The sequence below is a fragment of the Pongo abelii genome, chromosome 19 (genome assembly GCF_028885655.2).
Source record: "Pongo abelii isolate AG06213 chromosome 19, NHGRI_mPonAbe1-v2.0_pri, whole genome shotgun sequence".
NCBI classification, from domain to species: Eukaryota; Metazoa; Chordata; class Mammalia; order Primates; family Hominidae; genus Pongo; species Pongo abelii.
The window spans coordinates 13,351,310-13,378,361 of NC_072004.2; the positions used below are offsets into that span (position 1 = coordinate 13,351,310).

Sequence of the window (27,052 nt, forward strand, 5' to 3'; positions counted from 1 at the left end):
AATCGCTTGAACCCAGGAGGCGGAGGTTGAAGTGAGCCGAGATCAGGCCATTGCACTCCAGCCTGGGAGACAGGGCGAGACTCTGTCTCAAAAAAAAAAAGAAACTATTTTGAACTAAATAAAAATGGAAATACAACTTATCAAAACTTGTGGCATGCTGTAAAAACGGTGCTTAGAGGGAAATGTATAGTATTAAATGCATATGTCAGAAAAAGAAGATCCAAATCCAATCTTATACCTTATGAATCTAGAGAAAGAAGAGTAATTTAAGCCTAAAATGAACAGAAAGAAAGAAAAAATATTTAAGTGAGGGTAGGGGGTGGTGAGAGAGTTGAGAATTTACCCATGGGTACAATGTTCACCCTTTGGATAATGGGTACACTAGAAGCCCAGTCTTCACCGGCACGCAATATACCCACGTAACAAACATGCACATGTACCCCCTGAATCTAAAATAAAATAAAATTTAAAATTTAGATTAAAAAACAACAAAATTTAAAACAAAAGCTCAATAGAGAAAACCAGTGAAACCAAAAGCTAGTTCTTTGAAAAGATTCACAAAATTCATAGACTTCTAGCCAGGTGTATCAAGATTAAAAGAGGCAACTAAAGCGGGGACATCATTACGGATCCCATCGACAAAAGGGATTACAATATTCTACCAGATTTAAGGAATGGCTTGACCTTTTAAGAGAAGAAAGAGCTAGTGCTGCTAACAAGATGATCATTTTATTAACAGATGGATGATGTTGGATGGGAGGATGAAATCATTTTTAGAAGAATGTGTCACATCTCAGGAAGAGCCAGTAGATACTGTGGGACCATCAGCAAATGGACACATGAGAAATGAAGGAGCTGGACATACCAAGGTCAGAATTGGTGGAAACAATCCAACCACAGGGCTATGCCACTCCCCTAAAAGAGAAATCGTCAGTAGTACAAATGTCAATTCCAAAATGAAAGTAGCTAGTGCTTTGCAGCGGCTTGGAAGTAGGTTTTCCTGAGCACCTTCCAGTCCCCTCAAATAAACAAGGAATGTGTGTAAAAATAATGAACTTGCTATTCATGTGCAGTTCTAAGGAAGGCTCCTAGACAAATCCTTCTGTGGGGAAAAGCAAGAGAGATCAGATTGTTACTATGTCTGTGTAGAAAGAAGTAGACATAAGAGACTCCATTTTGTTCTGTACTAAGAAAAATTCTTCTGCCTCGAGATGCTGTTAATCTGTGACCTTACCCCCAACCCCGTGCTCTCTGAAACATGTGCTGTGTCAAACTCAGGGTCAAATGGATTAAGGGTTGTGCAAGATGTGCTTTGTTAAACAAATGCTTGAAGGCAGTATGCTCCTTAAGAGTCATCACCACTCCCTAATCTCAAGTACCCAGGGACACAAAAACTGCGGAAGGCCGCAGGGACCTCTGCCTAGGAAAGCCAGGTATTGTCCAAGGTTTCTCCCCATGTGATAGTCTGAAATATGGCCTCGTGGGAAGGGAAAGACCTGACCGTCCCCCAGCCCGACACCCGTAAAGGGTCTGTGCTGAGAAGGATTAGTATAAGAGGAAGGCATGCCTCTTGCAGTTGAGACAAGAGGAAGGCATCTGTCTCCTGCCCGTCCCTGGGCAATGGAATGTCTCGGTATAAAACCCGATTGTACGTTCCATCTACTGAGATAGGGAAAAACCGCCTTAGGGCTGGAGGTGAGACATGCGGGCAGCAATACTGCTTAGCAAAGCATTGAGATGTTTATGTGTACGCATATCTAAAGCACAGCACTTGATTCTTTACCTTGTCTATGATGCAAAGACCTTTGTTCACGTGTTTGTCTGCTGACCCTCTCCCCACTATTGTCTTGTGACCATGACACATCCCCCTCTCTGAGAAACACCGACAAATAATCAATAAATACTAAGGGAACTCAGAAGCCAGGGGGATCCTCCATATGCTGAACGCTGGTCCCCTGGGTCCCCTTATTTCTTTCTCTATACTTTGTGTCTTTTTCTTTTCCAAGTCTCTCGTTCCACCTAATGAGAAACACCCACAGGTTTGGAGGGGCGACCCACCCCTTCATCCTTCCCTCCAAATAAAAGGCTGACCCTAGGACCCTCCTACGTAGAAATTCTGAAGTGGTCATTGCAGCCAGTGAAATCAGGAATAACAAGGAACTTATTTAAGTATCCAAAGGAGTTCCCTATGAGGATGGGTCACAGCTGCAGGAGTATCTCAAAAATCACAGCCACCCACATAGACGACACAGCACCTCATCATGGTTCCGGCTGAGCAGATGAATAATCACCTCCCCGGGGATGAGGCATACAGACCAGGTCCCCAGCAGGAGTTCTCAGTGTCAGAGAGCTTGCTAGGGCTCTGTCACACTCATGGCAAGGCTGCTTGGGGCAACAGGGAGAACAGAAAAGGAGGACAGAAAATCTCAGTGGCATGGACAGGGCGAACGAGGATACCAATCCAATTCCTGCCACAAACAAAAAGTGTGTTTCAGATCCCACTTCAAGTGATTTAATTATTATTATATTGTTCATTTTAAAGCTAAGAAAACAGGTCAGAGCAATCACTCAGTATAGCTAATAAAGTCATGTAACAATTAAGTGACAGAGCTGATTAAGATTCTCTGAACTGAATTAAGATTTTCTGTCTCTATCACCATATGGACTTCCTACTATTAATTCATGGTGTCTAATCAACATTGTCAGCTGTTGCCTTCCCCAGCACCAAGTTTCTGCAGCCGTCAAGCTGAAATTCACACTATTTTCTAGTCATTCATGAGCAGGTGCATATTAACTTCTCTGGAGTTGTTTATTCCTAAAATGAGAGTAAAATTAATAATATCAACATTAGCAGTTGGGAATATGATGCAATATTAATTAAGCTAATTGTAAGTGAATCTAAAATCTAAAAGGTTTTATAATCTAAAACTTTAAAATCTAAAAGGTTTATACATATATTTGGGTAAAATTTCTGTAAAGATGCATAACTTGGGGGCATAAGAGATATATGTAATCATGAGAGCTGTAAATACAAATGAACTCTTTATAGGAGTAAGTTTAGATTTTATAGAAAATAAAGAAGCTAGGAAGCCATTTACTGTTAGGGGGTGGAAAAACATAGGTTCTCTATTGTCATGAAATCCAGGGGCAACAAGTTCTCAAAAAAGCATGGAAACTCAGTATTGTTAAAAGCCCAGTACATTCAATGAAAGCAAAGAAACTGGAAGTGGCTAGAAGGAAACCTTTGACGATCTTGATGAGAGAATGATCAAGGAAGTTATTGGAATGAACCCCAGACTGCAGGGAATCAAAATTGGCTTGAGGTAAGTGTAGCAGATGGCATAAATGACACACAACTTGGAGCAGGGACCACACACTATTTGCTTAAGTATCTGGGCAATGAAAGGAAGAAACAGCAGTAGTAAAGGGAAGTAATAGTTTTCTTAATAGCTGATGAGACCTGTGCAGTAAAAGAGTAGAGATGTAAAAAACAGATGGACTTAGTGTTGGAAGCAAAAATCCCAGAAGCTGAGAACGAATGGGATCATGAGCATGACTAGAGGTGTGAGACAGTCACCTAGAGACAGAGCTACGTTTTGATGAAGAATGAGATGGATAAAGTTACAGAGATGGTTTCTCTTACTAGAAAAAACTTCAAGTTAGATTTCCTGTTGGGCAAATATTTCAGGAGTAAGCTCTATACCAGGGATCTCAAACTCAAATACCTTCTGGAACCAGGAAGGTGATAGCATGAGTGAGCTGATGTGACAGGCAATTACTTAAGAACCTTAACTTTCCTCCAAGTGATGTGCTCTCTCCCATTTTTCTTAAAGCATGCAAGCAACCTTCTTAGCTTATCTTTTACTTTCTGAATTTTGATAGAGACATGGTCAGGGAGGAGGGTTTTCCTTTATTGAGAAAACCAACGTTCCATGTGTACTTATAAATACAACTGCCACTTGGTCTCAGAGTCAAAGACACAATACTGAGTCCAAATGGAGTTAGAATGTGTATCCTAAAGAGAAAGGCCACTAACCAGTTCCTACTCAATTTAATCATGTGAGTGTGTAGGCCAGGAACTGTCAGATATTTTAAGAGAAGCCAGAACTCTACATGTTTATGTGAAATATTCTCATTTTCAATGTTGGCTCAATTGAAAAGCAAAACAAAGCTAGGTAGGCCATCTGGGCAGCAGACCTGCCCATGCATCAATCTCCATCCTCTGTTGCACACATTCAATTAAACCTGTCACAGACCAGGAAAACTACTTTTGATACCTGAAAGTCAAAGTTACTTGTGGTTTTCTTTGGTTGCACTGATTAAAGGAAAGAGGGAAAAAAAATCCTTTAATGCCAAGTGAGCAATTTGGGATTAGCGGTTTACCTGGACAATTGCTAATTGGGAAAACAGAGCAAGAGGCTTAAGCTAAACAGGTTCTGTAACAGTTGAGCAGTTGTTTGTTTGACTTGGATAATAGGAGGCATTCTTATGGTCGAGGTAGGTTTTGCTTTACCTGCTATGGCAGAACTACATGATGTGGTCATCTAACAATGGGGTCTTGGTAAAATAAATTATGGTGAAATGCTGTGCAGACATTAAAAAATAACGATTTAGAGAAAGGTTTATTTATCTTGGGAATTTCTCATTCTATATTGGTTATTGTTCCAGACAATGTTATCAAAATTTTAAGTTTTAAAACAGATTAAACTATTATATGTAGCAGGATGCCATGGTTTCGTACATTATTATAATTATTTTAAAAAATTTTCTAAAATAAGAACTTCTTTTTCCTAGTAGTCTCTTGTTTAGGCTCCAGGATAACGGGAACTGATGCTACAGAAAGATGTGACTCAGGATTGCGAAACTTTAGGAAACTTGGGGGTTATTTTACGATATCATTCATGCCAAGGGAGCCAAGAAATATCCACATCTATGCTCGTTTCAGAGACTATTTCACAAAGATGCTCCCAAATTCCACATTATAATACCTTTTCAATTTCCTCCCTTCAATTCTGTCTCCCTCCCTTTTTGGTGGAGACTGGTGTTTGTCTTCAAATATCCATTGCTTCCATGATAGAATTTTAACTGGGCACTGGGATGCTCAAAAAAAGGCAAAATTTTATCTTCCTTGGCAACTAGAAGTAACATGTGACTTTTTTTTTATTCGCCAGTGTGATAAAAGAAGAAAGCAACTTTCGGAAACTGTCCTATAGGGCTGTTGTCCCATGACCTGTGCCCTCTTCCTCTTTATAGTCTCTTTCTGCCTCTTCCTGCCTATGTCTGGAGGCTGCCATCTTGAATTCCATAGACTACAGCTATGCTCTAGGGATTTCATCTGGAAGAAGAAATCTGAGAATATTTTGAAGCAGAGCTTCCAACCTCTCTGAGCTATATCCTCAGAGCCTAATTTCTTCCTAAGAAATATACCTCCCTTACTTACTCTAGAAATAGATATATCTGATGTGTGTGCTGGGATGAGGCCCCTTATGAACTACAGTCCTGCCTTTACTATTTTAGACAACCGATGACTAGATTCCTTGATGCCGCCATTTAAATTTCTGAAATACTAAGTTGATATATTGGGTAAGTAAGAACATCTACTCTCTAATTTTTTTTGTCAGAACTTTGCTTATGGTTTTAAGAACCAAAATTAATAATGCAACTAAAAATCTGTCAAGAGTCCTCCTATAACCCTATTTACCTTTATTAGTTTTTTTTTGCTTTTCTTCTGACTTTATTCCACAAAGTAAACATTAAGATTTTCATATTAAGTGTCCTCAAAAACTATGTGAAATTTTTAATGGCATTTCATTAAAGTTATGCTAAAATGAAGAGAATCTATCACTTTTCTATAGTAAACCTTTTCTCCCAATAAAATATTTTCATGTATTTATTCAAATTTTTCCTGTGCATAGCTATGGCTGTCTATTTTCAGTTTGTCCAGGTTTTTCTTGTTATAAAAATGGATATGATGGCTTTTAAGCTCTTTCCCTGTCAGGGCTAAAACTAGAATATCTAAGTCATTTTGAATCACTTCTTTGTATCTCATGACCACTCCAATTTATGGTCTTATTAGTGTTTTTCCATAGCTTTCAGGAGCTTCCTAATTGGCCATTCTGCCACAAGGCTCTTACATTTCCTGACATACAAAACCACACTTCCATTATGCCATTCCTCTGCTCATCAGCTATCAATGACCAGTAGTTGCCTACTTACAAAAATAAAACTTTTTTATTCCGATATTTAAGGCAGCTTATAGTTGCTTTGGTTTGAATGTGTCCTCCAAATTTTATGTATTAGAAACTGCATCCCCAAATTCATATGTAGATTGGAGGTAGGGCCAATGGAAAGTAATTAGAACTAGACAAGATCATCAGGGTGGGACTCCCATGATGGGACTGATGGCTTTATAAGAAGAAGAGAGACCTGAGCTGACAAGCATGCTCTTGTCTTCTTGCCGTGTGATGCCTTCTGCCATGTTTTGACACAGCAAGAAGGTCCTCACAAGATGCTGGTCTTCCAAGCAAGACACTTGGACTTCTAAGCTTCCAGAACTGTAAGAAATGCATTTCTTTTCCTTATAAATTACCCAGTGTGTGTTATTCTGTTATAGCAATGTAAAACGGACTAAGACAGCGTCTTTCCTCATGTTTTGCCTTTGGCTACTTTCCAAGGAGAAGCTCATGATCCAGGTCAGGAATGCTGTGTCATTGCCCCTCCAATGTTAGCTATGTTCATGTTGACTGGAATACTCAATACATTTTGTCCAAAAATTCCTACTTTTGTTTTAAGTATTGTCCAGTTCCATATCCATGAGGCCTGTACCTACTATTCTGTGTGCCGTATGTTTTTACATTGATAAAAATGATAATATTCCTGGAAGAAACCCCGGAATTCTTTGGATTCCTGAGACAGGTGAAGGGGCTTTCTGAAGGACACATAGCTAGTTGAAGTCAGAACTAGGCTTACAACTCACTTCCCTTTTTCTTTCATCAATTTTGAGTCTCCTAAAGTAGTGATTTGCAAACTTGTTGGCATGCAATGAGTTTTAAAAAAGAGAAAAAAAATATTCCTGGAGCCCATCTCCTGAGATTCTGACTTAGTAAATGAGAGTTGGTGCTCAAGATTCTAAATTTTGAGCAAAGAACTCTGATGCTGGTAATTGAAGAATTCACTCACTGTCAAACACTGTCATAGAGGACATTTACAGAACATAGAATGGTGGTTGGCCTTCAAGGAATATCTGGCCAACTGGACTGGTAAAAGCATAGTAAAGAAAGTGACTTCCACTTGACTCTATTAAGTTTGTCCAGAAATGGCTGGAAATGGTGGCTCACGCCTGCAATTCCAGCACTTTGAAAGGCTGAGGCGGGTGGATCACGAGGTCAGGAGTTCGAGACCAGCCTGGCCAAGATGGTGAACCCTGTCTCTACAAAAAATACAGAAATTAGGTAGGTGTGGTGGCAGGTGCCTGTAATCCCAGCTACTTGGGAGTCTGAGGCAGGAGAATCGCTTGAACCTGGGAGGCAAAGGTTGCAGTGAGCCGAGATCACACCACTGCACTGTAGCCTGGGTGACAGAACAAGACTCTGTCTCAAAAAAAAAGTTTGTCCAGGAAATAAAAACGCCTTCTCTTGAACTTTTGGGCTTCCAACTACAAATAAAAATCTTGTTGGCTTATTTAAACATGTATGCCATTAGTTATCAGTGAAATTGGGGAATGGCTTAACACAATTCAATTTTGACACTTTAAATACATGTCTTCACTATTAAACATAAGAAAAACTAACCTCTACCCTCACCCTTCATTTAAGTAAAGGTGAAATATATAATCATTAAGAAATTTGAGGAAATACTGAAAAAATATTAAATAAGAGCTACTATTACAATCACGGTGGAGAACATTGTGGAGATTCCTTAAAGAACTAAAAATAGATCTACGATTTGATCCAGCAATCCCACTACTGGGTATCTACCCAGAGAAAAAGAAGTCATTATACGAAAAAGATACTTGCACATGCATGTTTATAGCAGCACAATTCGCAGTTGAAAAAATATGGAACCAGACCAAATGGCCTTCAATCAATGAGTGGATAAAGAAAATGTGATATATATATATATATATAAAATATAGTGATATATCTACTGTGATATATATAATGATATATATAATGTAATATATATATATTTTCCATGGTGTGTGGGTATATATATATATATATACACATATATACGTGTGTATATATATTACATATATGTATATATACTCACATCATGGAATACTACCCAGCCATAAAAAGGAATGAAATAATGACATTCATAGCAAGGTGGATGGAATTGGAGACCATTATTCTAAATGAAGGAACTCTGAAATGGAAAACCAAGCATCATATGTTCTCACTCTTAAGTGGGAGCTAAGCTATGAGGACACAAAAGTACAAAAATGATACAATGGACTTTGGGGACTCAGAAGAAAGGGTGGGAGGGAGGTAAGGGAAAAAGACTACACATTGGGTACAGTGTACACTGCTTGGGTAAATGATCAGTAAAGAACTTATTCATGTAACCAAACACCACCTGTTCCCCAAAACCTATTGAAATTATATATATTTATATATATATATATATATATATATATATATATAAATTACCTACTATTTATTAAACATGGTCTGTGAACATGCATGTTGGCACCTTACATGGATTATTCCATTTAATTCTTACAACTACTCTAAGCTGAAGGAAGTGAGGCTTAGAGAGGTTAAGTCACGCCCAAAACACACAGCAGGTAAACAATAGCGCCAGGATTTAAACACTGCAGGTCAAATTCTGAAGCCTGTGGCCTTAAACGCCAGACTCCCTCTTACAGAAATCCTATCATTTCTAGCCCTCTTGATCATAGGAAAACCTTCTTAGCATTTCTTGTACTTCCTCCTAGCCCTTCTTAAGAAATATGAATATGATTCTGAAAAGTCTGGGATTTGGAGACAAAGTAAGCTTGATTCAGTTTCTGACTTTGACATTAACCTTGTGAGTAAATTTGATTTAATATTTCTGAGCCTTAGTTCTACCAGCTGTAAAATAGTGAGAATAATATTTACCTTGTGACTGAAAGCAATTTAATGAGATAATGGTCATGAATGACTTAGCACTGTGCTTAGCTGATTATAAGGACTCAATAAATGCTATTGTAATTAGGTATATAATTCAAATTTTATATATTAAAAAATTGGAGTTACAGAGAAAGTACAGGTTTATATACTATGTGTTCTGCTACATTTATGATCTAGTTAAGCCAAGTGTCCAAATGCTGGCACTGTATACACTCTTGTCTAAGAAAATATATCCCACCCACCGTCCCTGGTATTGGATAGCGGTGATTTATCATACGTAAATCTTTCCTCTTCCACTCCTCATTCTCAGATCTCATTCTCCTCCCACCCTTTCTTCTGAGTCCCCAAAGTCCATTGTATCATTCTTGTACTTTTGTGTCCTCACAGCTTAGTCTCACTTATGAGTGAGAACATACGGTGTTTGGTTTTCCATTCCAGAGTTACTTCATTTAGAATTGGAAGGTACCTGACACAAGGGTAGACAATTCAGCCGCAGGCTGGTGACCAACGTCCTGGTACAAATAGTTGTACTGCGCTTTTAAAAAGACCGCTGAGAAATGCTATGAAATGAAACCAGTTGACAATAGGGCCTACGGTAAAAGAATGCAGATATAATGAGGCCAGCCATGGAGAGCTGCTGGAAGAAGGAAAGGAGGGAGCTCATTGTGAAAGACCATCAGAAGGTGCAGAGGGTGAGACAGGTAGACAGAGGGGAGAGGGAAAGAGAGAGAGAACAAACACAGGATTCCAAAGCTGCTTCTGCTTCCAGCTCTGATTTCATTCATTTCCAGAAAGTTAGCCCACGGGGATTTTACTTGGAATTTTCAACATAATTCTTAAGTTAATTTGGAACCAAAGTACACATAAAAATAATTTTAAAAAAATGAATATTGAAGAGGGTCTTTCCCTGTCAGTTAAAAAATATGTCATAATTAAAATAGCAAGATACAGTGTGGTGCAGACAGGCTGCTGTGTGGAACTGCAAATGAAGTCCAGAAACATATTATCAGTATAAAAATATTCCATAATGAAGACAACATTTTAATTCATTGGGGGAACAATGGATTTGCCAGTAAATGATAATGAAGTCATTGGCTCACCAATTTGAAAAACAGCAAGCTGGATTTCTTCCTCATACTCTTTACCAGCATAAATTTCATAAGAATTAATGATTTACATTCAGAGAAAAAATAAAAGTTTTATAAGAAAAGGCAGGTGATTACATAATTTTTGGATGGGTGAAGAGTTTTCTAAGGACAATATCAATGGCATCAAACATAAAGGAAAATATCGTGGATTTGACTACATGGAAATTAAAACCATTCGCATATAGAAAAGGATTAACTACTAAGAGGCTAATTATAAATTTGAAAAATGTTTTGTACAACTAACAAAGGGTAAGTCCTTTTCATATAGAAAAGACCCTTATAGGCCAGGCATGACGGCTCGCGTGATGGCCTGTAATCCCAACACTTTGGGAGGCTGAGGCAGGTGGATCTTGAGGTCAAGAGATCAATAACATCCTGGCCAACATGGTGAAACGTAGTCTCTACTAAAAATACAAAAATTAGCTGGGCATGGTCGCACACACCTGTAATCCCAGCTACTCAGGAGGCTGAGGCAGGAGAATTGCTTGAATCCAGGAGGCGGAGGCTGCAGTTAGCCGAGATTGTGCCACTGCACTCCAGCCTGGCGACAGGGTGACAGGGTGAGACTCCATCTCAAAAAAAAAAAAAAAAGAAAGAAAGACCCTTATAAATAATTAAGAAAATAATAAATCCCCGTTAGAAAAGTGGGAAGTGGAGACCATATATGGAATAGGGTCCATTTTCTGTTATATATATTTTTTGTAATAACATATTTACTTATAGGTATATATGTTTATATATGCTTTTTGTAAAAATATATATTTCTATAAAAAAGAATAAATTTTATAGTTACATAAAAATAACTAAAGCGATTTACTCCAAATTATAAAAAGTATAACAGGATGATGGGTGATTTTTATTTGCTTGCTTTTTATCTTTCTGTAATTTCCAAGTTTTGAGTGATAAATAGATTTTACTTCTGGAATGAGAAAAAAGTTTTCAAAAATAGAAGAAATACAAACAATTGGTGAATCACAGTCTAAGTTTGTTGTCTCTATCTTGTTTTCTCTTGATGCTTTGATTTGAGGTGACCACAGAAGCTTTCGGGACCCTCGCTGAAGGTCCTCAGTGTAGCATTCCCTGGAGCCCCTGGATGTCCTGGGCTTGGCCAAGAGCTTGGAATGTATTACACAGAGGAAGCCATTGTCAGAGCTGGGCTTGCTGGCTCAGCCTGTCTCCTAAAGGCGGGTTCCTGGGACCAAACCAGAGCACAATGAAGAAAGAAGGGAAAATAGCCATTGGCTTCTATCACAATAAAGAGAGAGCATGGCTCTAAGAACTTTCCAAGGCGTTTCCAACTTGACATTTCCTTCCTTGACCTTTTAGCTTCTTACTTTCCTTCACATACAGTGGCCCAGAGTTAAATTTAGCATTATCTTTAGAAAAAGGCAATTTCCCCAAGAACTCAAACTACAGACTTCTGAATTCAAGAATACAGATTCAGGAATAGTGTTGCATTTGGCTTATTTAACACAGAGTTACATATCCTTGGAATAGCTCCTGCCTAACTCAAGAGAGTCAGCAGGTGTCTTCCCAGGATTGAGTGAGACTTGGATATTTTGTGGTCTGTTTCCTGTACAAACATATGATGTGCTGGAGTGATAATGCAGACATTATTACAGCATTCTGCAATGTCTCTCATTGCTATCCCTTAATCTGCATCCAAACAAACATAAGGAAAAAGATGTTGCTCTTGACTTTAACACTGATGGCAATCTTGGTACTTGGGGTGATGTAGATGCTGATAGAAGTCAGCAAGGAGGGTCAGATCTTTATGGCTTTGAACCCGTCTATTGCTCCAGCATTATCTCTCAACAAGCCCCAGTCACGTCTTGACCCTATGTTTTGATTTTGCAGAATTTCTTGGGTTGTCTCAGTGGCCCATGTTCTTTGAAAGCCTCTGGTCCTCTTGGAACACTGGCCCCACCTCACCCTCTCCACCAGCAAGGCATGCCTGACCTCTTAGCCTTGCTCAGAGGCTCTTGCGAGCATCCATTGCTTTCCTGGAGCCAAGACTTTATATGTTAATTTTGTTTACTCTTCTGGTTCCCCTACTCCCTGTGTGCTAAGTAACTGCCAAGTGGTACCACAGCAGACTGCCTAGTGCCTGGATTCTAGCATCCAAACATCCGTGTTCAAATCCCTGTCCTGGACTTACATTGTTGTCTGTGTGCATTAAGTGGTTGACTCAGCCTTTTACCTTCTCTTCTTTTACTTGTAAAATGTGGATGAGGATAATGAAACCTATCTTATAAATTTGGAGTGGGGAAAGCACATGAGCAACTTAGTCTAGTGTGTGGTTCCCTAGGAAATAGTCAATAAGCTTTAGCCAGTGCAATTAGCCAGTATCATTCTTGTCAGTTTATAGCATAGCCTCTACCACATACAAGGTGCTACTCATATTCCTGTTTGGTTTCTCTTCTCTTCACTGTCTGGCCACACTGATCTGTATGTTCCTAAAACAATTAAACTGTTTTCTGCCTCAGGACCTTTGCACTCGCTGTTCCCCATGTCTGGAGCACATTTCCCTGGCCCTTTCCAGGTGTGGCTGACTTCTCTTCTTCCTATTTCAGCTAAGTTGCTACCTCCGCCAAGAGCATTTTGGGCTAACACTATTTAAAGTAGATAACCCCCATACCCTCTGTTTTATCTGCTATAACAACACTAGATTTATTTCTCCAATAGTTACTTCATTGATTTACTTCTAGAATGCCTGTTTCTTGCACTCACCTGTGTAACCTTCTGAGGGCAGAGGCTTATCAACCTCGTCTCTCAATATCTCCAGCATCTATCTAGTGTCTAGCACACTACGTAGGTATTTGTTGGATGGATAAATGAATGAATTAATACAAGGACTGAAGGAATGCATGACTTGCAGAAAATTCAGCTAATGCAATAGTTGGCAAACACCGAAAGGCCTAGCAGAAAATCCAAGCTCTCCTGCAGAGTCAGCTGCAAATATAGAAGTCTGTCTTCATTTTCCCTTATCAAGACTGACAAGACGACACAAAGTTCTTTGAGCTCTTTGGAGGGGAATAGCAATGCATAAACACAAAAGATAATCTTGTTTCTTTTTATGAATTCAAAATAATTTTTGAAAAGGAACAGGCCCTCTCAAAGCATTATGCCCACACAATCTTTGCTTTAAGTAGCAAAAAACTCCCAAATAGTTTTATGATCTCTAATGTAAGGCAGATGTAGAGGGTAAGAATTTGATGGTCAATTAATTTAGAAAGTATCCAGGGCCTAGCAGAGGTTCAACTTATTGACTTTGAAATTTGACTCATGATTCCAATGTTGCCCCCAACTTTTTTCCCCATCTCTAGATATAAAAAGAAAGAAAAGCTTGTAATATTGCTTATGGAATGTTCTAGAGGGGTTGTTAAGCTGTTCTTCATAAAAACTCTTGGACCAAGTTTTCCTGGCCCTTTCCAACTGGGACCGTTCCTGAGCATTGAAGTGAAGTAATATTAAACTGGCAGGCTGCTGAGAGCCGATTATTGTGGGGAGTTGAAAGGAAAGAGCTGGCATCTTTGTGCTTCATTAATCTTCGAAGGAAAGAAAGCTCTGGCCACTGGACCAAATGCCCACATGTCAGAGCTTGATTTCCTGTTCTTCTGGGTTTCAGTCTGAATGCAAAGCAAATGTTGCAGGGAGCTCCAAGCAGCTAGGAGGTATGTTCTTTTCCCACGTGACCAGGCCTTAAATTCATGAATTAATATCCAAGTCTGAGAAAGCTGATAGTTATCCAGGCTAGAGGCAATATGGTGCTGGGAACTGTAGGCACAGCTAGTAATTAATTAATCAATGAAATGGCTATTAAGCTTCCTTGATACTACTGGACAAAAGAAAATCCTCCTCTTGTTTTCCAAAATTCTTCACACATGCCTCCATGTATACCATGCTACTACATGGTAATTTGCACATTTATTGCATTTGAATATAAAGTTTTCCTCAAGAGAGAACAAACTATGAAACTGTATATTTTAGTAACGGCTTTATTGAGGTATAATTCACATATCATACAATTCATCCATTAAAGTGTACAATTTAATGGTTTTTGGTATATCCACAGTTGTGCAACCATCAACACAATTAATTTTACAACATTTTCATCACCCAAAAAAGAAATTCTACACCTTTTAGCTATTGTCTCACCATAACCCATATCAGCCCTCCAGAAGCTCCTGGCAATCGCTGATATACTTTCTGTTCCTATAGTTTTCTAAGTCTGGATATTTCATATAAATAGAATCATACAACATGTGGTCTTCTGTGACTGGCTGTAATAGCATTTTTTGTGACTTATTTATCTTTGTGACAGGCACAAAAAAGATGCTAATAAAAAATGTTATTTGAATAAATAATTAGCTTCTACTATCAATTAATCACTGTGCAATAACTGTACAGAAGGAATATATGACATAAATCTTGACCACAAGTTATGTTTAATCCAGATGATGAGGAAAGATTGATCCAAAATACTAAAATTAACTAAATCATATGCCCTAAAATGCTCAAATAAGTGGCACATAGGCTGGAAAAATAAGATGGTATATTGAAAGGTGCTTTTCTAGAGCAAATTTTGGGGCAAAATTTTTTAAGTAATATAGATGTAGTTTAAGCTTGGTGAAAACAGATAAACCAGCCAGGTATGGTGGCTCACGCCTCTAACCCCAGCACTTTGGGAGGCCGAGGTAGGTGGATCACCTGAGGTCAGGAGTTCGAGACCAGCCTCGCCAACATGGTGAAACCCCGTCTCTACTAAAAGCACAAAAATTAGCCGGGCGTGATTGTGGGCACCTGTAATCTCAGCTACTCAGGAGGCTGAGGCAGAAGAATTGCTTGAACCCAGGAGGTGGAGGTTGCAATGAGCAGAAATCACACCATTGCACTCCAGCCTGGGCGACAGAGCGAGACTCCATCTCAAAAAAATATAAAACAAAAACAAAACAAAACAAAACAAAAAGGACAAACCTTTGGATTCCAGGTTAAATTCTCATCAAAATATTACTCTTGGCTCCTTCATCCACATCTGTATTTAAACGTACATTTATATCATCTATTTCTACTTCTATTTCTATACCCTCATTTTCATCTATAATTTTCTATAAAATATTCACTGTGTTTTTGGAAAAGCATCACAAAGTTTATTTTCTTTTAGTCATTGCCATGATTTCTTCTCCTGAAACAGAAATAAGGAAACCCGAAGTTTGATTGATGACTACTAGACAACCTCAAATAAAATAACCCTTCAATGGCTCCCATTCTCTATTTCTTCTTCTGATCCTTGATTGGGTGTTGTCTAAATCTAGTCTTCAATTTGCTGACTTACCATGCAGTGCTCTACCTTTCTTGGAAGCAGGATTCCCATTCCGACGAGTCTTTCCCACATGAATATTCCACTCTGCTTCAGACTCCCTGTCTTTCAAGTAGAGATGATTTTCATTTTTTTTCTCATACCATCTTCTTCAGCCTGTTTCAACGAAACCATGTGTGCTTGAAACCTGAGAATCATACTTGGCCCTTCCTAGTTCTTCCCACTCTATATCCAATTAATCATCAAAGACTATTAATGCCTGCTGTAGATTATATTTGACCAGTTATTTATTTTTACTTGTGTCTAGCTCCCTAGTTATAAAATGCAAATAACTATTGCCAACCTCACAAAGGAAACTGTGAAGAATAAAAGGCACAGGCAGTCAGCTCTTCACTTTAGAGTAGAGAGTTCATGTTCCTAAATAAGAGTCCTGATTCTGGAGTCTGCCTGAGGGTGGCTCTCTGGCTTTGGAGCAGTCACTTCTCTGTGTCTGATATAAAATAGGAGCATTTTATATCAGTAATTGCATGGGGTGGTGGTGATCATCAAGAAGGTGATCTATGGAAAGTGTGTGGAAGAATTCCTGGAAGTATGCAGAAAACGCACCCTCTCAGCAGATACGCAGGTTTTGTGTGCCTCACTTTGTCAAAGATGGAATCCTCATGGACTGTCCTAAGCACAGGTCTGAGGTGTATGACCTCCACCTGCATTCACAAGGTCATGACTTTACACAAATGTTTGGCTGTGGCTCCTTTTATGCTCTGGCCAGTAAGAGAGAGGTAGAGTTTAGGGCCTATGAATTTGCCTGAGATTATTGGAGTTGTACGTTAATAAAGAGACACATATTTAGAACCATTTAACCCCACTTCCTGCTTTAGATTTTTGTTTAAAGGAAAACATTTGGAATTTGCTGTGAGATACTGAACGCTGGCTGATGTTGAACAAGCTTCTACTAGCCACTTTAAATGGACAAATCCATGTTACATGAAGTCAATTTTTAGCACAAAGCCTAATCTCCAGCTTCCGCAGGAACACTGAGACTTACCCAAACACTAAACCAACTCATTGCATTATAGTTATGTCTCACACTGACTCTCTCACTCTTTCTCTGTCTTTCTTTTCATTCTTCAGCCTAAAAGATAAGTATCCATGCTAATTATCCAACCTATTTACTATTGTACTTCTGAGTGATTTTTGACCCTTTCCAAAAAACGTGTGTCACAGCCTTGGGGCCATGCCCACGAATAATCCAGAGAGGATATGAGCAGGGGAAGCATAGTTTTTATAAGTGCACAGCTTCCCAAGTGTCCTGTGTTCAACATTTCTGAACTCATTTATGTTTATATTATCTGAGATGTTTGATATAAGAAATCGGACTCATTACCTACACACATTAGGAGGAAAAAAACCCCAAAATTTCATTATCTTTGAATAAAATCAACCTATCTCTATCCTAGACAGCCATCTCCAAAACGCTTTTTTTTTTTTTTTTTTTTGGCTGATGATTATATGCATGTTCACAAGGAAAATCTAAAAAAGCCCATTCAGCAGGAATGCCTATGTGGCTTGAGAAGGAAGAAGAATTCTTTAAAAAGCTCCCTAAAACAGCCAGTTCTCTATTGGACTCCCGAATCCTTTCTCCACTGTGAGTATCAGTTACAAATGCATCAGGAAGCCTAATGGTTTTACCATCTTCTCCTAACACAAACATCCAACAATATCACAGGAAGAGCTGTAGAGGCACACTGCAATCCGCAGGCCTTCCACTGTCCCGTGGCAAAGAGCCACCATTCTCCGAAGCAGCAGCACCTTCTCTGTCCCAAGATTTGGGCAGCAAACAGCCCTTAAGGCTATGGATATGAGACTTGCCCATTCTCAGTTCCAAATGGCAAGGAGATGGCAATCATTAAAAAGATTATATTATAATAGCATATTTTTAAAACTCAGCCTGGTTTCCCATTTTAACCCTCATAAAAGAGTAATGTAAACCAGTCCTACCGCATTGGAACAACTTTTAGATAATGCCAGACACTCCCCAATAACAGCCCAAGAAAAAGGAAAAGTGTTGATTTCAGAAAACTATCCTTTTACACATGTTTCTTCTTCTTTTAGTATTTTGATGGGCATTTAGTAATTGCCGTGTACCACAAGACAGTGAGCAAGACAGCCGTAGTATCTGCTGTCTAAGAGCTTACAGTCTAGTGGGGTGAACAGAAGAAAAACTATTAAGAGAGGGTAAGTGAGGGCTATAAGAGCATGTGGAGAGGCATTTAATCCAACTGTGGGAAGGTCAAGGATTGCTTTCTAGAGGAAGTGTAACCTAAATAGATATGCCAAGGATGTAGGGAGAGTGCTAGAGAAGAAAGAATATTCCAGACACAGAGAAAGCTTGTACAAAAATCTGAATGTGAGAGAGAGCAAACGCATCGGGAAAACTGGATTGCAGAAAGAGGAAAGAGGGAACTGTCTTCTTCGGATAATATTAAGGCATCTTGAGCAATCTGGGGTCAGTGTGTGTCTAGGTTGGCAGGGGCTAAATAGAGGAGTGAACTTACCGGATTTGCCTTTTAGACAAAGCACTATGCGGAATGGATGAGAGGTTGTAGGACTGCAAGCGGGGATGCCGATGGCTGGCTGCTATCAAAATCTAGACAAGGGGGTGGTAATCTGAACTAAGGTAGCACTAGTGGTGATGAGTAGACAAAGACAGAGTTCAAGGTGTCCAATAACACAGATGCTAACAACCTTCCAGTTGCAAGAAGATCCTTCTATGGAGGTAGCCTCCCTGCTATTGATGGGGCTGCTGAGATCTATTAATAGGAGACATATTTGACTAGGGATGCATTCCTGTGGATGGTGAAGCCAAATATCAGTTGATTGGGTTTGCTTTGTCACTTCCAAATGGGAGCACGTCCAAGTTAGGATGACTTGGATTTGGGAGATACTACAGGCATTGAGCTTTTATCTTTAGGCCAATATGACAATTTTTTGACTACTATAGCTTTAAAACAAGTCTTAAAGTTAGGAAGAATTAGGTCTTCAAGTCTGTTTTTCAAAGTTGTTTTGATTATTCTAGAGTCTTTGTGTTTCCTGTGGATTTTAGGATGCATTTGTCAATGAAAAAAAATACTACTAGGAGCTAAAATATAATTGCATGCTAGCAATCATGCCAAGATTAAGAAAATTTGCCTTTCATGTACCATTCTGAGGAAGTTATTTGAGGATTCACACCAGCAAAAATAGAGAAAGATCAGAGAGGAAATTGTGGAATGCAGGAAACAACACTAGATTCCCCTGGCATCCACAAAGCCTGGAAAGCATCTGGTCTAGATTGTAGCAAGAGGTCAGAAGGGTGGATGGACGTCCCCAAAAAAGATAGTGAATTCTTTGCCTTAGTAGATGACATAAGGAAAAGATTGGAATATTTTGAAGATATAATAAGGGCATATTATGTTTTCAGAAATAAGAAAAAAGGAAAGTGTTTAGAAACTCCTGGCAAAGCAAGGGGAAGCTATACAGGAAATCTGTGGTTAGAGCATTAAACGATCATTTAAAATGAAATTTTTAGAAAAACATTTGTTAGAGTATAAGTAAAAGAAATCTACTTCACCTTGATTCAGAAAATATTCTACTTTGTGTAGTGCAGAGATTATCATATTGAAGCAGTAAAGGAAATGTAATGCCTGTACAAGACTGGGCTAAGCAGTAAGAATAACTAACAGAATAGGAATCTTTGCTGTGTGCCATGGGTTAATTATAGAATCCTCACAACAACCCCAAGAGATTGATATTATTTACCCTTTTTAGAAGTAAAGAACTGATGTAAAAAGAAGTTAACTGAGTTATCCAAGATCATAAAGCTAGTAAATGACAGAGCAAATTTCTTAAACATTGTGCTGTTTTTGTAAATATAGGTATATTTATATGTGAAATATTTTCTGTACAGATAAATAATATTTCTGGTTTATGAAGTTTACAATCAACTTATGGATATGTCATTCTAGAACACAATGCTAATTCTATCAATCTTTGCAATGTACAGATACTGATATTGTTAGTGGAAGTTGATAACTGGGATAAGGAAAGGTGGAAGATAGGGTAAGAAGAGTCATATTCCCATCTTACGTGGGGAATGTGTCTAAATTTAATAATGTCTAAATCTGACAAACAAGACATAGAAGTATAAGCATATTTTAAATTATAAATACAATCAATGAGAAAGCAAATTATATAACTACCAAAAGTAGAAAGCAAGGAATAGGGAAAGATGGGGATTTTGTAAGTAACTAAGTCTTCAGTTCATAACGGCAAAGTAATGATAGTGTCTAAAATGGATGTCAAGTAATTTTTGTGTAAGTATATTCTATATCTCAGTGGCTCTTAACTCCCACAATGCATCAGAATTACCTAGTGGGCATTAAAAATAATACCACTGCTTGAGTCCCACCTCCAGGGATTTGGATCAATGAATATCAGGGAAAGGCAATTATGGAGAACTTTCAAAAACTTCCAGGTAATTTTTAATGTGAAGCCATAAATGAGAACCTCTGATTTAAAAATAGGAAGATCTGGCGGGGCATGGTGGCTCACACCTGTAATCCCAGCACTTTGGGAGGCTGAGGCAGGCGGATCACAAGGTCAGGAGATAGAGACCATCCTGGCTAACATGGTGAAACACCGTCTCTACTAAAAATACAAAAATTTAGCCCGACGTGATGGCGGGTGCCTGTAGTCCCAGCTACTCAGGAGGCTGAGACAGGACAATGGGGTGAACCCGGGAGGCGGAGCTTGCAGTGAGCTGAGATCGTGCCACTGCACTACAGCTTGGGCGACAGAGCAAGACTCCATCTCAAAAAAAAAGGAAGATCCACCAGAAATATCAAAAACAAAAACCATTAAAACTGGTCACATCTAAAAAGTAGGATGTGGGCTGGAAGAAATTGGACTGGAAGGCTATGCTTTTTTTAGCATAAAACCATTTGTATAATTTGATTTTTTATTATATGCATTACTATACTTTATAAATATCAAAGAAATACATATACATAATTTTGTAAAACAATATTTAGATATAGATAGTAGATCACAAAAGAACTATACAAATAATATCATCCCAATCTTGTGGGAAATATATTTCCCACAAACACACATCAAAATGTTACCAGTGGTCATCTTGAAGTTGCACTGTTTAGGTTTATATTTTTGTTTGTTTTTTGTTTTCTGAATTTCTCATGAAAGTGTTTGTTCTCAGCCTGTGGTAGAACCCTATTTCTCTTATAGTTTTAAATGAGAAACACAACATTTTGTACATATCTCAGAGAATATGCCATAGGGCATATATTTCTCAGCTTGAGAAATAATTTCTAATGATACTAAAGTCATATTCTATGAAAACATCTTCCAATTGTGAATTATCAGTGCAAAACAGTTTTCATAGTGATCGCACAATATAATATTAAAATGGAACTCCCAAGATTAGATTCCTAAAGCTGAGAAAAATACAATAAATCTCAAGTATCCTCACTCCTAAACTAAGGTGCAACAGACACCAAAAGATTGCAAATTAGGTTCTGCCAGCATTAGCCCATAACCCACCTTGAAGGTATGAAAGAGCTAATGTGGAAGAAAGACGTAGAGAAAACTGCTTTGAAGAGAATTGTAGAAGAATTGTAGAAGTTATCTATCTTCCTTCTTCCCCAAGATGGAGAGGAGAAGGTGTCTTCCTTATACCTTAAGGCAAATAAAAGCACTTGAAGATTTTGGATCTATGTTCTTTGATGTTGGAGGCACAGTCTAGTGTGTGATGCATTCCTGAGAAAATGAGACTGACAGAAAAGAAGAAAGGTGAACAGTTGAAAGTGGGTTTCATATCCCTTGGTGGCAGAAGGAAAAAAATATAGGTTTTCCTTGGGACTAGATATGGATCCAATAGAATGAAGCCACCCTACAATTGTTTTTCAAAAGGTTCCCATCCAAGAGGATGTCTGCAGTGGAGAAGGGATTTCAATAAAGAGTTAGATTCCACAAAGCCCAAGCATAACTGTATCTGAGTTAAAACCACAGTTGGAAGACCCCAGAAGAAGCCCTATGAGAGACCCACAAATAATGCCATATCAGAAGAATCAGTCATGAAATCTGCCACAGTAAGAGAGTTCCAAGATACATTCATTATAACTTTGCCATCAAAGTAAGTTTTTTTCCCTGCCCTTTCTCCTTCCCCTCTTTTCTTAGGTCCAATGCTAAAAGACAAGAGCTGCTGCTAAGGAATTGGGAATTGTAGAGCCCGGGACACAGTAGAGAAGCCGACTCCCCTGACCCTCTGTTCTGGGCTTCCTGATCTGAAGCAAGCTGTCTCGATTTATTTTGTACTGCTGTAACAGAATACCACAGACTAGATACTTTATAGAGAACAGAAACTTATTTCTCACAGTTCTGGAGGCTGGGAAGTCCAAGATCAAGGCACTAGCTTCTGGTGAGGGCTGATCTCTGTTTCCAACATCATGCTTTGAATGCTGAGTCCTCCAAAGGGAAGAGTGCTGTGTCCTCACAGGCAGAAAATAGCAGGGCAAAAAAAGGACAAACTCCCTTCCTCCATCAAGCCCTTTCATAGAGGCATTAAACCATTCAAGAAGGCAGAGCCCTCATGACCTAAACACCTCCCAAAAGGCCCCAATTCCCCACTCTGTTGAAATGGGGACTAAGTTTTTACCACATAAATTTGGAGGACACATTTAGACCTTAGCACAAGACAAGCTGAAGAAGGAGAAAAGGTTTAAACTTGAATGGAATTTGGAATATTTAAATTACTCTGAACTGGAGTTAAATGTTGATTAAGACAGGACTGAGATTTTTATTTTATGACAGCAACAGAAAAGGCTATGGAACCCATGTGAGATTAGAGCTAGGAGCAGATAAAGAACTTTTTTACAGAACAAATTTAATGGCAAGTGGTAAAAAAGAATAAGGTTGATTTCAGCCTACATCCCATTGAGTTCCCCCGTTCAATTAACAAAATAATTGTTTTGAGTTGTTGTTAATTTAATGTTTTTAAAAAAGATTTATTTGAGGATAGTTTTTGTATGTAGACCAGTCCATTCAGAAATATTTCTGGTTTCTAAAATTAATATTAGTTACAGTTACAAAGTTGGAACCCTAGTTTTTCCTTATGCTTTTAAATTCTGCTTGTAAATTATATTATTCTCTTTATTCTCTTAACAATTTTTAACATTCACTTTTAAAGATCTTTTGATAGTACTTTTCCCAATTATAAACTTAATAATGTAATTCTTTTGGCTATTTTAGATTACATATTTAAATTTGATATATTTGATTTTCTTCTTAAGTGCTTTAATTGTCTAACTTAACAAACAAACCTTTCCTTATAAATCTAACAAACAAACTTATAGTGAATTTTGAGTGCTCATAAATGTTCCAATAAAGTTTGTCAACCTAGAAATATTTCAAATTAAAATCACAAGTTTAAATTAAATATTCAATTACCCAATTAAATTTGCAGTAATTGGGTGGCCACTTTAGTAAGCCAAGTGTTCTTAAACATAACAAGTTCATAAGCACCAACTATTAAGACTATGGTGTTCTTTTTCTTCTACATATCTTTCCTTTTTTTTCTTCTTTTATTTTGAGACAGAGTTTCGCTCTGTCACCCAGGCTGGAGTGCAGTGGCACGATAGCTCACTGCAACCTCCGCCTCCTAGGTTCAAGCAATTCTCCTGCCTCAGCCTCCTAAGTAGCTGGGATTACAGGCACCTGCCACCACACCTGGCTAAATATTTGTATTTTTAGTAGAGACGGGGTTTCACCACGTTGGCTAGGCTGATTTCAAACTCCTGACCTCAAGTGATCCATCTGCCTCAGCCTCCCAAAGTGCTAGGCCTGAGCCACTGTGCCCGAACTCTTCTACATTTCAATGCTGAATTCTAACTCTTCTCAGAGTTATGAGATACTTACCACTAAGGAGGATATTTATCCTTTTGAGTAACTGATGTGAATTTAATCAAAACTCCTAATGGGCGTAAGATATACAGAGAGTTGCTTGCATTCAGGACAATTCTTTGTGCCAATTAAGGATACTATTATATTATCCCATGTATGATGTGAGGTTGCTTTCTCAGCACACTTGGGGTTGCAAAAAGAAAAATTTCAGACAGGATGCTAACAGAATTCTTGTCAGCAACTTTGATGTGATGTATTAAACCCTATTGATAATTGTTATGTCAATGGGTCTATAACTCAAAGGAGGTTTTCACATGCTCCAAGACCTCTACATTCATGTCTCATACATTACCTAATTCCTTTTTCTACTCATAGACATCTGTAACTTGAACTTAGATTGATTACCTCATTAGATTTCTGTTTCCTTGGATCTTAAATTATGCAGGTATATTTTCTACCTACTTCTAAACACGTTTGAACTTGATGGAAGGCTGCATTATCTCATCATCCTAGACCACCCAACTCTTATACATATTAAAGTAATAACCAATTGCATTTTCAATATCTCACATAGCTACCAGCTCCTTCTATTAACAATTTGTACAATAAGAACTCAAATAAAAACACAAACAGGAATGCAGACATTAGTCTAAGAGACCCTGCTGTGATTAGTTTCACATCTTTTCATAGGAATTAAGCTGCAAAGATGTTGTTTATTTTCTGCTTTATAGGTGAATACATTTGTATGTAAAAGTTAGATAACATATCCCAAAACATGTAGATCATAAGTAGCGAATTAAGACCTAAACCCAGTTCTGATTACAAGTGTACTATATATTCTATTGTACCTCTCCTTAAAAGTTCAGCAAAGGAGAGAGAAAGAATAAACACTTGAGAGAAAGTTTTCCAGTATCTTTTGAACTGCATTTTAAAAATAGAAAAACAGCTTCATAAAAGGGTCTGCATTATCCTTGTTTAGTCTCTCTGGCCAACTTTGATTCTTCAGGAACATGCCATGGTGTTGAAAATGTCTCTGTTACAAGTGTCCTTGATGATCTATTTGGAATGGATTTATGAAGAGTTGGTGACTCCATAGGCAGGAGCACTGGCATTTTTCTTTGCTATATTTATTTATTTATTTATTTATTTGAGACGGAGTCTCGCTCTGTCACCCAGGCTGGAGTGCAGTGGCGCGATCTCGGCTCACTGCAAGCTCCACCTCCCGGGTTCCTGCCATTCTTCTGCCTCAGCCTCCCAAGTAGCTGGGACTACAGGCGCCTGCCACCACGCCCAGCTAATTTTTTGTATTTTTAGTAGAGATGGAGTTTCACCGTGTTAGCCAGGATGGTCTTGATCTCCTGACCTCGTGATCCACCCAACTTGGCCTCCCAAAGTGCTGGGATTAAAGGTGTAAGCCACCATGCCTGGCCTTTCTTTGCTATATTTCAAACTCAAGAGCCCAGGAGTTTGAGATTCCAGTGAGCTCAGATTGTGCGACTGCACCTCAAGCTGGGTGAAAGAGTGAGTCCCTGTCAGACTCTGTAGAAACTTCTCAGAGCACATTCACAGAAGCTTTTGGTAGAAATCCATCCTATGCCACAAGTTGGTGTTGACTGCCGCTGTCCCCAAAGGTATGGAATAAAAACCTGAAAAGCAAAGTGTCATTTTATAGATGTGATTTTTAAGTTTCTCTTACCCTTCTTTTTTAAAGCAGTGGAACTATTTCTTCACATTAAATCTTGTTTAGAAAGCCAATATTGGGAGGCCGAGGCAGGAGGATTGCTTGAGGTCAGAAGTTGGAGACCAGCCTGGGATATAGTGTGAGACCTCATCTCTACAAAATTAAAAAATCTAGCTGAGTCAGGCATGGTGACGCACATGTGTTGTTCCAGCTACTTGGGAGGCTAAGGAGGGAGGATCTCTTGAGCCCAAGAGTTTGAGATTCCAGTGAACTCAGATTGTGCCACTGCACCCCAAGCTGGGTGACAGAGTGAGGCCCTGTCAGAAAGAGAAGGAAGGAAGGAAGGAAGGAAGGAAGGAAAGGAGGGAGGGAGAGAGGGAGGGAGGGAGGAAGGAAGAAGGGAAGCAAGGAAGGAAGGAAGGAAGGAGGGAGGGAGGGTGGAGGGGAAGGAGGAAAGAAAAGAGAGACACAAAGAAAGCCAATTTTTAAAAAGCTAAAAACAAAGTGACTCTAGTTTAAATACAAGTTAGAGATCTGATTCCTTTCCCCTCTTTCACTCTTATGCATTTCCTCAACACCCACAATTATCCGTAAAGTAGGGTTTAAATTACACTTTCAGAGAAAGAGCATGATGTTCTAAGCATACCACTTCTCCAGAGAACACCTAAGGTGATCACTTCTTAGCAGCCTTCTGTCTGCCCTAAGGAGAGGAAGCTTGAGCATGGTATCTATAGAGGTAAATGTCATTCTGACTCCTTCTCCATCATCTAATATTAGAAACAAAAGCATCATTGTTCCAGCCATACAGAAGGCTTATGTGATGTTTGCCAGATGCAGCACATCTCTACCACTTTGTGTAAGGCAAATATGTATTTGTCAAAGAATAATTGCTAAGTGTGACTGGTAGAGTCAAGTCCCTGCAGGAGAAATTTTCCCTCCCTTCTGTTTCACTTCTAATCCCAGATGTGATTTTTGCAAGTTAAGGGGGTTTATCAGAATAAAGATTTCCCTTGAAAAGAGGTTAGTCTAGTTACTCCCTAATTCTGCTTTTCTCACCAAATCTTAACTGGCTGTTAGGCAGCAGGCAGAAAAATAATGAAAAAGGAAGAAAATGTGTCCAGGCCAACCTTGCCAGTTAACCATGGCCTTGTGGAGACCCAGACTCCACAATGCTTGAATGCTCAATGCACATGTAATTTATAGTACAGTTATTGATTGCTTCTGCTACCTCAGAATTATGGAAACATTCTTGGAAGTCATCAAGCAAAAAGGTAGAGACTATTATTATAGCACTTACACTATCCAATAGTTTGTGGTTTTCCTTTCACATAAACTTGGGAGTTAAAACCCAAGGCTAAGTGGGAATTACAGCCATAAAAAACATGGGCATCTATTTTATTCCCTCAAACCATATTGAAGAACTTTGACTATATTATCCACCCTAAAGTCTACCCCCCAAAAAATTTCAACCCCAAATCCCCTTAAAGATTAACAAGCTGACAAACCTTGCTAATGTCAGAGAGAAGAAAACAGCTCCCTGCTAACTGCCGGAATGGACTCCAGACTTCCTCTTTCTTCAGCTGAGGACACTATGTAACTGTTCAGAAATGTGAAGGTTTCTTAAAGCATGATGACTATTACAGGACTGAGACAGAGGCTCCTCCTGGAGCCAGGTAGCCACACTCAGCCAAAGAATCAGACCCCAGTCTGGCCCGATGTTCAACAAGGAGATGATTTATAATGGGATACAGGGACAGCCGGCGGATGCACCTCAGAAGTTGGATAATCCAGACCAGCTGAGCATAGATTGTGACATTTCTCTCTCTGTCCACGTCAT

At 38.8% G+C, this 27,052-nt stretch overlaps 1 long non-coding RNA gene across 1 annotated transcript; it reads right to left on the minus strand.

Annotated features, from left to right (window-relative positions):
• Positions 1 to 582: 582 nt before the first annotated feature.
• LOC103892781 (uncharacterized) lies at positions 583 to 27,052 on the minus strand. Its single transcript, XR_656975.3, has 4 exons — positions 26,721 to 27,052; positions 15,597 to 15,737; positions 10,705 to 10,833; positions 583 to 2,815 (listed from the first exon to the last, which is right to left on the minus strand). It is a non-coding gene; the product is annotated as an uncharacterized LOC103892781 (long non-coding RNA).